Source organism: Nannospalax galili, unplaced genomic scaffold (assembly GCF_000622305.1).
Source record: "Nannospalax galili isolate Female #2095 unplaced genomic scaffold, S.galili_v1.0 scaffold1296, whole genome shotgun sequence".
Classification (NCBI taxonomy): Eukaryota; Metazoa; Chordata; class Mammalia; order Rodentia; family Spalacidae; genus Nannospalax; species Nannospalax galili.
Window position 1 is genome coordinate 1,125,989 of NW_008338720.1, and position 14,201 is coordinate 1,140,189.

A 14,201-nucleotide genomic window follows, 5' to 3' on the forward strand; every position below is an offset into this window, starting at 1 on the left:
GTTGCCTCTCTCTCAGAGGTCCACCTGCCTCTGCCTCCCAAGTGCTGGGTTTAAAGGATTAAAGGGATGCACTATCACACCCTGTCACATCTCTCTCTCTCTCTCTCTCTCTCTCTCTCTCTCTCTCTCTCTCTCTCTCCACCCAAACGTCTCCCTGTAGCCCCAGCTGACCTGGAACTCACTATGTAGACCAAGCTGGCCTCGAACTCACAGAGATCCACCTGCCTCTGCCTCCCAAGTGCTGGGATTAAAGGCGTGCGCCACCATGCCTGGCCTTCCTCTCTCTTTTTTAAAGGAAAGCAAATTGGTTAAGATTGTTTTCAGTAAGAGGCCACATGTCTTCATATGACATTATGGCTTTTAGAGGCAGAATATTCTGTCCTCTGTATTCTCTATAACTTAGTATTGAGATCTACAGTCTGTCAACTCTGTTAACCAGACTTGAGTTAATTTATATTTGGCAAACGTACTTTTACAGGTGGTAGTGAGTCTATATATACAAATATCATCATACTACTTGATGATATTTATCTAAATTCTTAATTCATTAGAATTTTTGATGTCTCATATTGATTCCCCCCCAAATTAACTGGTATTTCACAGAGAAACTTTCTCTCATCAATTATCTAGTTACCCTAGTCTCTATAGGGAAATCAGAACAAATGCTTAAGTTGTGGGTTAAGTCAGGATGGATAGTTTTTTTTCCCATTGAGCTATACTCATGGCCTAAGACAGTTTTCAAACTAACAAGATACTGTTATTTGTTTTTTTAAGTAATATCAGTTTAAGAAACTTGAAAATAGCAAAATGAAGGTAATACGATATCATATATGTTTATGCAGATGTTATTTTGGGGTGTCCTTAATTTCTTCTTACTGATTGAGGTTTTACTCTGGCATAATTTGCTTTTAGAATTTCCTTTTTCAAGTATTTTATTTTTAAAATGTTGTGTGTGTGTGTGCATATGAATGCCTGTGCCTATGGGAGGCCAGAGGCATCAGATCATGGAGCTGGAGTTACAGGCAGTTGTGAGCAGCTCAATGTAGGTGCTGAAAACTGAACACAGGTCCTCTGGAAGAGCAGCCAGCATTTTTAACTGCTGAGCCATCTCTCCTGTCCCTACCTTTGGAACTTACTGTAAACAAAGAAAATATGCGCAGTTCTCACTCTCCCTGTCTCTGTCTCTCTGTCTCTCTGTCTCTGTCTCTGTCTCTCTCTCTCCACACACACACATACCAAGGTTGCCTCGATCTTAGAGGTCTATTTGCCTCTGCTATCGTTTACTATAGCATTGTATTCAGAGATAATTGACATATTAAATAATCAATTTAATGCTGTCATCAGTATAAGAAAATATTCATGGAAATTATCCTTTGCTAGGATTTCTTTCATTTAGCTAAGTGACTCTTAACTTTTGAGGGATGATTATACAGTTGTGACGATAGATGAAGATACTTTATAGAAACAAACAAAAGCCTTAAAATATCCATAGAATATGGCACCAAAACTTCATTATTTTTGTGGGGTTGGAGATCAGACCTAGGGCTTTGCTCATGTTAGGCACCCGCTCTGGCATACCCAAGCTTCCTTTATTTCCTCACTATGCCCCTTTTTCTCTCTTTCTGAGACAGGGTCTCCCTGTAGCCCCATCTGACCTGAAACTTGCTATGGAGAACAGGCTGGTCTCAATCTCACAGAGATTTGCCTGCCTCTGCCTCCCAAGTGTTGGGGTAAAGGTGCGCACCACCACGCCTGGCTGAAACAGCAGGTTTTAGAACCTTAGATGTCTGAACTAATGGAGCTACTACCATTTTAACTATTGCCAGCTACTGTTCCAGAGGGAAATTAAGCATGGTATGCTATGTCTCTTAAAACTGCTGTCTGAATGAGCTACAAATCCCCTTAAGTCATACAGCCAACTGAATTTTCTCAAAAAGCTCATGTGTTCACATGGAAGAGCTCAAGGAGTCACATGACCACATTTACTGAAAAAGCTCACATATGTTCACATGTAAGAGATCAACAAGTCACATGACTGCATCTACTAAAAGCTCACACATGTTCACATATGTGTAAGAGATCAATAAGTGACATGACCATTTCTACTGTTAAAGGTGGGGAAATGCTTTCTTCTCATGGGCCAGGAAGACAGGGGCCAGATGGTGTGTGATGAGCCCTAATCTCATAATCAATTTAATAATCTTATGCAAACTATGGACTCTCTGTCTCCCAACATACAAAGTGCACACATTTTTTGGTAAAATTTAATTTTAATTTAGATGGTTCACAAACATCCTAAAACTCATAAACTGATTCCATAAAGGTCTCGCTAAAGGAAAAGAACCTTGATTTTAAAGTATATGAAATGATAATTTCTCTGCTAATACTGGTGAGATCTGCTCTTTTCTAAAAATAAAACAAAACAAATCTCAATTTTTTCCACTTCTATGGGAAGTGTTGTGAGAATGTAAATAGTATTAAATTTTGGGCTGTATTCCAGGAAAGATCAGTCTGTGCAATTAGTAAAACAGTCCTTGAAAATACTATCATTTTTTAAGTAATATAATTAGGGCATGTTGCTTAACATCTATATCTAAGTTTTATCCCTTCTAAAATATAAATCTTGGTGTTGGCAAAATGGTTCAGTGGGTAAAGGCACTTGTTGCCAAGCCTGATGGCTTGAGTTTGTTCTCTTGGACCCACATGGTAGAAAGAGCTGGGGACAGTGGCACATGCCTGTAGTCCCAGCACTTGGGAAGCAGAGGCAGGCAGATCTCTGTGAGTTCAAGGACAGCCAGGTCTACATAGTGAGTTCCAAAACAGCTGGGGCTACAGGGAAACCCTGATTCAAAAAGACCAAAACAAAAGAGAGAGAGAAAGAGAGAGAGAGAGAGAGAGAGAGAGAGAGAGAGAGAGAGAGAAAGAAAGAAAGAGCTGACACGTGCAAGTTGTCATCTGATTTCCACATGCCCATACCATGGCACATACCCACTCCACATATTAAATAAATAGACAAATAGATATAATTAAAAATTTTAGAATAAAATTCTTAAAGTCTGTTTCACAAGGTTGTTGAACATTTGAGGGAGTGGATATTCATGGGTCAAGGCCATCATGTATTTTAGCCATAGCATTTGCAAGGTTGGATGGTCTCAAGCATGTGTTAGTATAGAATGATGACCATGGAATTGAAGGGGTTATGAGAAGGTCATCCTGTCCAATGCTGCAAGGAGATGTAGGCTGGGCCCTGCTGTTGACATCCAGACTAAGAAGGTGAGGAAATGCATATGTGCAGGAATTGAGGAAAGATTTTATAGAAAAAGTGAGATTTAAACTTAAAGTGTTGAATTTGTAGTGGAGTGGATGAGGCAGGTGGTTTGGTTAGACAGAAAGATAGTGCACAGCCATGAAATGATACAATGTATGTGAATCCATGAGCTGAGACGGGAGATGATGCAATGACAGTCGGGGGACTTGGAAGAGGTGTAATGTGAGAGGAAACCAGATCCCAGGGGGTGGCAGGGAGAGGAGGCTGGGGTAAATCCTAGGCAGTTTTATAATTTGACATGGCAGGTTCTCCCAGGTCTGGGAAAATCTCAGAAGTATCTGAAATCCACCTTTCTAGGATTACTTTCTTTTTAGTAAGGATCAACACGGTAAGCTAAAGGTGAACATGTCCAGCTGATAGACAGGTATTTCGAGTGGGATGGGAGCCTGGTGACTTTTCAAAGCTATGTGCCTATTTCTTAGTTGTCTCTGCTGACCTTGTGTGGCTGCTCCACTATCCCTGCCTCCCCAAGGAGGCAGAAGAGAACAAAGAGACAAAATGACCCTTGAGTGAATAAGATGCTGGCCATTTTTGCCTTTCATAACAATCATGGAAGATTGGAAACACTGAAGGATACTCAGCACTAGCTTTGGAGAACCAGCCTCAAAGGTAAATTTACCTTCAGTGATTAGAGAAGAATCTTGTGGTGCCCGTTGGAACTTCAAATCAGGTATCTTTAGCAAAGAGGCAACCTAAATACCAGAAAGATTTCTTTTTTTCCTTTTCTTTCTTTTTTAACCTAGTAATAGTGATTGAACTGAGTGAGGGCCTCATAAATGCTAGTTAAGTGCACTACCACTAAGCTATGGCCCCAGTCCCTTAAAGGTTATTTTTAACCTTTCTGTATCAGGTTATTTACAAATGGTTATTCTTAAAATCTCCTCCATTTCTGTATCTTCTCAGTAGGAATAATAAAGGGAAACAGGCTTTAGTTTCTAGGAAGGCATGTTAAATGATAAGGCCAAGGATATGTGATTTTAATATAAGACCTAGATCACCTAACAGGCCCTTCTGGGGAGCCTGAGATGATATGGTGGGAAAGCGTTTGTTATTTTTCCTACATTTTCTTCGTACACACTATATGCTTTGATAATCATGACAAACCCTCTCAAATGCCTTTGAATTCTTATGAGAGTGAACACAGTGAATGCATGTTAAGTCATACAGGTCGTTGTACATTTTGTGCTTAATCTGTTAGAATTATTAAGAAGATACATTTTCCTAGATGAGGGTGGTGCTGAAGAGTATAATAGCCATTGAAATACAGATCCCTGTCAGGATTCTAAAGTCTAGCAAGTCACTCAGGGATGGAAATTCCTGTACATGTTCTTCTATTGGAAAGTTTGTCCCTTCCCTAAGATCGCCTCAACTTCCCAACGGAGAATCCGACCTCTATTGTGAATGGATGGCCAGGTCCTGCCAGGGGTGTCAAGGCAGTAGAGCACACGCTGTGTGAAAGGAAACATCGGGCGTGGAAAGTACAACCTGGCTCTACCCTCTCCCTGCTTCTGCGTGCTCCTGTTCCTCTACCTGCCCAGCTTGTCCCTGATCCTGGCTTTTGCCGTGGCTATCCACCTGCAGAGCAGTTTCTCTTGATGGTCCTATGGCCTGTTCCTCCACTTGTTATAGGTCTCTGGTCAGACACTGTGTCCTCAAAAAGGCCCTGCCCTGTCTCTGACCCTGAATATTCTTGTCTTCCTTCACAGCCTTCTTCTACTAGAGTGTACCTGCCATGAGGGCAGAGACTGTCTGGTCCACAGCCATATTCCAGTTCCTAACAAAAGTGCCTAGCCTTCAGAACACTCTCAGAAAAAATAGCTGAACCAGTTTACTTGTCTTCTCCCCTATGACAGAACAGCAGGGTTTGTGTCCTGAGCTTGACCAATAAGAGCCTCTCTCATGGGATTTTGACTCATGGTAAAGCCATCAGAGTGGTAGATGGCCCCAGGAAACACTGCTGACTTCTAGGAATGCTGTGCCCTAGCCAGGCTGGGGCCCTGCATCTGCTGCTCAGCAGGCCCCTGGCTTCAGCCTCGGTCACTTCTGTAGCACACCTCACAGTCAGTGCGCACATCTCCTTTGTTCTGTGTCAGACTGAGCCTTCACTACCTGCAACAGTCTCTGACACTCAGTCCTGGCACAGTTGGCACCCTAAGGTGCTAGGGGACTGCACTGAGACTCGTGCTGTGTGTAGCCCATGGAGTTAGCCTTGAGCTTTTGGGGCCCAAGCTTCCTGTTTTATTCCTTTAACTCTCACCTGGCTCTAGCTAGGCTGTTTAATTACGGGTGGTCTCCTCCTTCTCTTGCTTCACCCCCTCTTCTTCGCTGGTTTACATAACCTCACTGGCTAGTCAGTTTACGCTTTTGCCAGGCACATTTATTTCACCCTCACAAATAACTGTTTAATGTCCGTGAATTTTTACAATAATTGGATTTCGTACTATCATTTACAGTTAATGGCAACATTCAAATGTTCTGCAGAGATGAAACTTGGGAATGGCTGGTGTAGAAGAAGAAAACTGGGGTTCAGCCAATGCTCTACTCGTGGCTCCTGGAAGAAAGTACAGCAGTGTTTCTGACTTACACATCGTCTCCAGGTTGAAGAAAAACTATTATATAGAATACACAAAAGCTAGACTCTGAAATGACTTTTTAGGAATCCAGACCTTAAATATTAAAGTGTTTTTGGTAATTCCCCATCCCCAAAGGTTTTCCTCCACTTTTGATGCCTATGAAAATGTGCAGTACCAGTAAACACTAAGCATTTTGTTTAATATTAAACTTTAAAGTGCTACATCAATTTTTAATGTGCAAGCCATCCTTGAAAAGCTTCGCTAAGCTGTTCTTCCCCATCAGAGAAACACTTGAGGGTCATCAGCCAAACGCTCTGGTTACAAGGAAAAGACCATGCGCTGCAAATGCTGCAGAGCGGCCCTGGGAAGCCAGTACGTGCACACACACTTTGCGTCACTTACAGTCTCCGTTTCCAAAACTGCTTTAACCAGTCATGTGTCAGGAAGTTTCAACCCCAGAAACTTCCTCAGGCAACAGACTGTAAGGTGTACCTCTTACAAAAAAATTTCTGATTGGAAGAAAACTTTCCAGAGCATGCCAAGTAGCAGCTTCTATTGGTCAAAATGGGTCTCCGGTGAAAATGTGGTGGTGGAGGGGGCAGTTGTACATGTCATCTGATGAGTTACTGTAACATTTGAAGGGATGTCATGGATTGTCTGAATGAACTGAATTCTGGGTTAAGTGTTGTCATAGGTAGGTACTCCCTGTTCTTTATGCTTACGTAGCTGATAAAGGACTTTAAGGGACCAGGACAGGGACTTTCAAAAAAGCAGATATGAAGGCCTGAGTTGGTCTCCATGGAGGACTGTTCTGTGGTGAGGATGAAGAGGAACACTGCTGTTAGCAGCATGTCACTGTAGGAGAAATGCCTGAGATAGTTAGTTTAGAAGGAGAAAAGGCTAATGCTGGTCATGGTGATGCATGCCTACAATCCTAGGCATTACAGGAGGCAGGAGGATTGTGAAATTCAAGGTCTGCCAGGTATACATAGTGATTTCCAGGCAAGCCTGAGCTAATACGGGGAGATGCTGTTTTAAGTATCAGAGAGGGGGCTGGGGTTTGGGCTTGTGGCTTTGGAGGTTCTAGTTCAAATACAGCTGGCCCTGCTGCTTTGGGCTTCTGACAAAGCAGCACATTGTAGTCAGAGAGTGAGTGTGGTGAAGTAAAGCTATGGACCTCATGAGCCAGGAAGCAAAGAGAAACAGAAGGAAGCCAGGGTCCCACAATTCCCTTCAAGGACACACCTCCAATGATACCTCCTTCAAGGCCCACCCCTCTAAAGGCTGCAGTAGTGCTGGCAAGCCATTAGCACAGTGACTGTCCGTGGATACCCAACACCCAAACTGTAGTCAGCACTAATCACACATTGTTTACTTCTGCTCTAGTTGCATTTCTGTTGCTGTGATAAAAATACCCTGATAAAAAGCAACTTAGGGAAGAGTTTGATTTGCAATTCTAGATTATAGTCCATCACTGAGGGAAAGTCAAGGTAGGAACAGAAAGCACCATGTCCACAGTCAAGGGCAGAGAGCGAATAAAAGCATGATCCTTGCTGCCTGCTCAGTACTCAGCTAGCTTGTTTATTTTTACACAGACCAGGGCTCATTCCATGACATACTGTCACCCACATTCAAGGTGAGTACATCCACCTCAGTTAACCTAAGAGAAGAATGCCCACAGGTCAACCCAATCCAGATAACTCCTCACTGAGTTGACAGCTGAACCTGGCAAGCACAACTTCTTTTACCTCTCAGTTTCATGCTTACTCAGTTCTTGAAGTACTTTATTAGTGTCCCAAGGCCCGAAAGTCCCCTGTGCTTCAGGAATGTCAGGCTGCAAGCTAGAGTGTATGAACTGGAGAACTATGGGAGAGTGGTATAAGATGAGGTTGGCTTTGGAGGTTGCTCCATCTTTGGCCTGTGCCATGTCACAAGAGCAGGCAGGCTTATGCACCATCCAGAGTCCATAGTGGCCTTAGAAAGCTCTGGGAAACACTCTGTATTAGAGTGCTAGACCTTCGAAGGTTTTGCTTTTATATTGTTTTGCTGCCAAACTATTTGTTATATAAGCTTGACAAAGAGGATCTGAAATTCAGAAACAATAGTAGAAGAAATGATGTGAATTCTGCTCTTTGAGCTTTAAGAACCAAGGGTGACATAACGAATTACCGAATTATAAATAATAGAGGAAGGGAAGAAAATGATGTGCTTTGGATTCTAGGCCTGGATATTTACTAACTACTGAAAAAGGCCATATTCTTTGAAAATGTATGGTCCTTCCATATCCTACCACAGAGATACTTGCACATCCATGTTTACTGATGCTCTTTTCATAGTAGTAAGGAAATGGAATCAGCCTAGATGTCCATCAACAGATGAACGGATAACGAAAATGAGGTACATACACACAATGGAATTTTACTCAGCTGTAAAGAAAAATGAAATCTGCAGGAAAATGGATGGAACTGGAAAGATTGTAAGTGAGGTAACTCAGACTCAGAAAGTCAAAAAGCACATGTTCTCTCTATGCATATCCTAGCTTTTAATGTATATATGTCTGTGTACGAACGCATGTGAGTGTAGGTAGAGGCTAAGAAGCTAGAAAGGAGACCAAGTGAAGGGAAGAGGAACGTGGAAGGGGGAGGGGAAAAGGCATAAGCATCATGAAGATGGAAGCGGTGACCACCAGGGCAGGCGGGAGGATGGAGGAGACGGGGGTCAACTAAGACAAATTTTGTTTGGAAACATCATAATGAAACCTAATACTTCGCGTGCTAATTAAAAAATAAAGTAACACGGGGGCTGGAGAGATGGCTCAGTGGTTAAGAGCACTGGCTGCTCTTGCAGAGAACCCAGGTTCAGTTCCCAGCACCCACATGGCAGCTAACAACCATCTATAACTCCAGTTCCAGGTGATCCGATGCCCTCTTCTGACCTCCGAGGGCATTGCACTACACAGGTGCACTTACATACTTACAGGTAATACATGCATACACATAAAATAAAAATAGTAAATAATATATTAAAAAATAAGCTAATACATAAAGAAAACTTAAAGCTGTTATTACACTGTTAATTTTCACTTTCTGATAGGAAGGAAAGCTGCTAGCAAGATAAATCTCTTTAAATTAAAATTACATGCAAAGGGGTTGGAGAGATGGCTCAGTGGTTAAGAATACTTGCTGCTCTTCCAGAGGACTGGGGTTTGTTTCCCAGTACCCACAACCATCTGAAGCTCCAGCTCCAGGGAATCTGATACCCCCTTTTGGCCTGCATGGGCAATGCATTCATATATATACACACATATCCATATACCTATATTAAAAATAAAATCTTTAATAAAAGTACATGCAAGAAAAAAATCACTTCCTCAGTTACATTCACCACATTTCCAGTGCTCATAGCCACAGGTGGATGAGGGTTCTGAGACTGAACAGCAAAGATATGAAATGCTTAACATCTGTGCAGATTCCTCTGGGACAGCGTCCACAGGCAATATCATGAGGTTTAGGAATTTGGTCAATACACTGTTTCCATTAAATACCCTCTACTGCTGCCCTCTATGGTTGTCCCAAAACCCAGTTCCTGCAAACTTTGTAGCCCGCTACTTTCTTGTTACTTTCAATAGATATATGTGACTTCTGTGCTATATGAAAAATAGACGTTAGGTGTGGTCCTTTGCTGTCCCTTAGACCCTCATCCTCACTACATACTGCACCTGTTCCTGTTCCTCTATCCTTTCCAAGAGGAAGAGCACCATCTTTCTTGTCTATTACTGATGCCCCCTCTGTGCAACAGAGTAATCTTTTGTTTCTTTATGGAACAAACTTTATCAACTACACCTTTTCTAGTTCATATGTTTATGAGCCCATAAGTATGTTTTTATATATTTAATAGAGTTACAGAACATTTGAAAACAAACTGTAAAGGAAGGGAAGGAATTTTAATGCACTACCAACCAATTTTCTCCAATGGTAACAATTTACCTAACTGTAGTAGACTGGTAAAACCAGGAGACTGATATCGGTGCAACTCGGAGTTTCTTCAGACTTCACTACTTTTACACACTATCATTTGTATATATGTATTATTTTATGTATGTAGGTATGCATTTATATGATGTTCAAGAATGTTAAAAATGTAAAATGAAGACTGTCTTTTTTTTCATTTTCATTTTCAGTTTCTATGAAATTAACCTGGTTTTCTGTATCAAGAGTTAGTTCCTTTTGATTGCTGACCAATACTCCACACTATGGCTGTACCATGGATCATTTAACCACTCATTCATTGGAAGACAAGTGACTTCTCCCCCATATTCCTTTTAGCTATTGCAGATAAAGTTACTGTGAACACAAACGGTTTTGTGTGAACTTGAGTTTTCACTTTTCTGGCATAAATGCCCAGGAGTTCAATTACTGGGCTGAATGGTAAACGTAGACTTAGTTATGAAAGCATAGGAGACTGCCAAACCCTCCTCCAGAATGGCTTCCACAGCTGTGTATGAGCAACCGACTGTCTCTTCATTCTTGTTAGCACTTGGTACTATTACCTTCAATTTAGTCAGCCTAGTAGGTGTGTGGTAGCATCTTACTGTGGTTTCAATTTCTGTCTTCCCAGTGGTCCGTGATGTTGAGCAAATTTCCATGTGCCCACTACTTGCCATTTCCTCTCCTTGGTGAAATGTCAACTCATATCTTTAATGAAAGTTTTGCCCAATTGCTAATTAGTTTGTTTGTTTGCTAATTTTGGGGTATAATATAGATATACCTTAGACACAAAATATTTATTAGATATAGGCTTAGATTTTTTTTTCTGAGTGTAGCCTCGCTTTTCATCCTCTTCAGAGTCTTTGGCAATGCAAAAGTTTTTAATTTTCATAGTCTCACTTTCATAATACACAAATACAAAAAGTATTTGTGTATTATTTCTCTACTTTATTTTTTAATATTTTATTTATTATTTTTATTTTGTGCGTATGTGTGTATTGTGTGCATGTAGGTAAGTGCACCCGTGTCATGCAGTGCCCGAGGAGTACAGAAGAGGTTGTTGGATACCCTGGAACTGGAGTTATGGACAGTTGTTAGCTGCCATGTGGGTGCAGAGATTTGAATCTGGGTTTTCTGCAAAAACAGCCAGTGTTCTTAACCACTGAGCCATCTCTCCAGCCCCTTACTTTCATATTTTTAGCTTAAATGCTTAACTAAACCTGCCCATGCTCTTTTAATGCAAAACTGCACCATGATCCTGTACCTTGAAACATATTTCCTGTTCTACGTGATGGCATCTGGTCACAACACAGCTCACCTGTGCACAGAACAAACAGATGGAAGTCACCCTTGACTCCTCTAGCCCTTTCAACTTCTATCCTGATGCACTACTAAAATCCTGTCTATTCTCACTAGTCATTTACCAAATCCACCGAGTTCGCTGCTTTATCCTTACTGCCATTGCCAAGTTCAGAGTCTTATCAGGGTCATTGCATTGAGCTAACTGCACTCTGGCTTCCAGGCTTGCCTTACAGAAAGCTGCAAGAACGGTCCCGTGGAGTCAGTCCTTTCATTTTGCCTTCTTGCTCAAAAATCAGCTTGAATAACTTACCATTCTCTCCAAAGTGAGGCTAAAATCCTGAAACTCAATGTATGCTCCTTTTGACATACCTTCTTCGCCTTCTCTCACTGCATCCTCACGCCAGATACTGGCTCCAATTATTCTAAACTGCTTGTGGTTTCTTTGATGTATTGGGGATTTTTTATTCTAATGCTCCTTTTGGAATGTATTTCCAGACCTCGCCTTGCCACTTCTGCCCTGCACTCAGAGTCAGAAAAGGGAAATTCCTCCCATGAGACCTTCCTGATTTCTCAGAGAACATTTTGAATATAACTCAGTTAAGGCCGGGACTATATCTGTAGATGTGTGTTTATTTCTACAATTTAACAAAGTATGTGGTACATAGCTTAGAAATATTATGGGGTAAATAAATGAAACTCAGTAATTAAACATTAGTTGACCATGTCTCTCTGTCCATTCTCACTAAACTGTCATCTTTTGAAGCTTGTAACCATCTCTAGTTTCTATTCACAGAATGCTTGGATCCCATGGTATTCTCATAAATCCACGTTTGATTAATGACTGGAAGAAAGTGGACATCTCTGAAGTGCAGTGCACTTCCAGCTCATCACTTTTTTCCTTTGATCACGTCTAGCCAGGAACTCTGATCCTAGTACTACAAAAGTATAGAAAAGAACAGCAATTATTGATCTTTTAATTTTTACATCCCTGTGATTTAAGGTGCCTAAGTGGGCACTTCTGGCTCAGGTACAGCTGCATCTGCCCCGGGCAGCTACAGGAACGCAGAAGGCTACTAATGTTGTCCATAATTTAGCAAGAACAGACCAACCTTTCCACTGAGTGGCAAAAAGAATCCATTCTCGTCTAGCTTGAGATCAGGTCCTGCTTCAGCTACTGTTGGATAATCCTTCCTGAAATAAATGGGATTCTTCATGGTATTAACAAAATATTTGATATGACAAAATCAAATTCATCTGAGTGATTTTAGATTATGAACTTTTCTCTGTTGCATAATGAGTGATGTGAAAACTGGCCAGGGCTCTGCTCTTACAGCAGCAGCACAGGGTAATGCTCTTACCTCTCTTCTCCTTTATATTTTATTGCCAGAATCTAGTACGTTGGAAGTTTCTATTTCAGGGATCCCCTTTTTGACCATGACCTTCTGTCATTCCTTTTCGACTTCGTGATAACCCGTGAGTATAATCTTTTCACGTTTAGAGAGCCAATGTGCTGATCCCTGACTCTTTTCATTTTATTTCCTTCTTCTCTGGGTAGATTCCTTAATTCAACACCTTCAGTCTTTGGCAGATATGGTCATCTGTGCCTCCCCACCTCTGTCCACCAAACTTGAAGACTGCTGTCTCTTCTCTGTGTCTCCATTTGAGTATTTTCATGTTGCTGGATAAAAATCACACAAATAACTAGACGGGACTTACTATGCAGTCATGCGCCCAAGCCTCAAACTGGCAGAAATTCTACTTCAGTGCTTTCTTTCTGGTACTGTCTCCTTTCTTTATAGGTCTTCTTCCAGCTCTACCATCTCCCTCAGACTTCCAGGGCCTTATTTTCCTGCTCTTCAAAGTCTGAAGACTGTCCTACCCCCAATATCTGCCTTCAACACACACCCTGTGACCAGGGCCATTCCCTCCCCTGTGTCTGGTTCTCATCCATATCATTTTCAATTTCTCTCAATGTCTTCAGACTCTCAGGAAGGATTGTATTAGCAGTATGAAAAAAGAAACATTCCTTCTTAATATAATTATAATGGTGAATTCAGAATATAATAGGATCATTTTTGATTAGATATTTTTTTCCTCTAAAAATTCATACAGACTACTTCTAAAAACTTAATCTGCCCCTAAACTACAATGCCCAATGCTCTATCAATGGACAATACTCACTTTCCTGCTTAACTTTTAAGTGACTCATAATCCAGTCCTATTTCCAGTCATGCAATACCCAGTTGCTCTGGTTGGGTAGATAGCCTAACTGTCTCTTGATGCACCTTCTTAAAGTCTTCCCTTCACCCTCAAACTCTGTTTTCTGCTTATGTAGCTACTGGCAGAGGAACTGCATTTGGTAATGTATGATGCCCAAATCTCAAACCCATTTTATAAAATTCTTGAAATTTAAATAATAGTCACTTTATTTTATAATATTAAAAGAGGCTATGAAAATATTATAAACTATCTTATTTTTAAAAATAGACCAATCTGTAGTCCATATAATTTCAGACAGAAAATCAAAACAAGCTGAATGTTGTGGCACATGCCTGTAATCATAGCACTTGGGCAGCTGAAGTAGGAGATAGAGTTTAGGGATAGTCTGGGCTCCATAGCAGAACCCTGTCTTGAAAGACAAAAATAAAATGGCAAAAAAGAGGGAGCTAGAAATTGATATGATTGTGCTGGTTGGTTTTTGTCAACTTGACACACACTACAGACACCTAAGAGGAAGGAAGCTTATTTAAGGAATTTCCTCCACCAGATTGGCCTGTGGGCAAATCTTTAGGACATTTTCCTGATTATTGAGGGATGTGGGAGGACTCAGCCTACTGTGGGTGGTGCCACCCCTGGGCAGCTGGTCCTGGGTTGTATAAGACAGCAGGCATAAGCCAGAGGAAGCAAGCCAGTGAGCACCATTCCCCTGTGGTCTCTGCTTCAGCTCCTGCTTCTGGGTGCCTGCTTTAAGTTCCTTCTCTGACTTCTCTCAGTGATTGACTGTGACGTGGA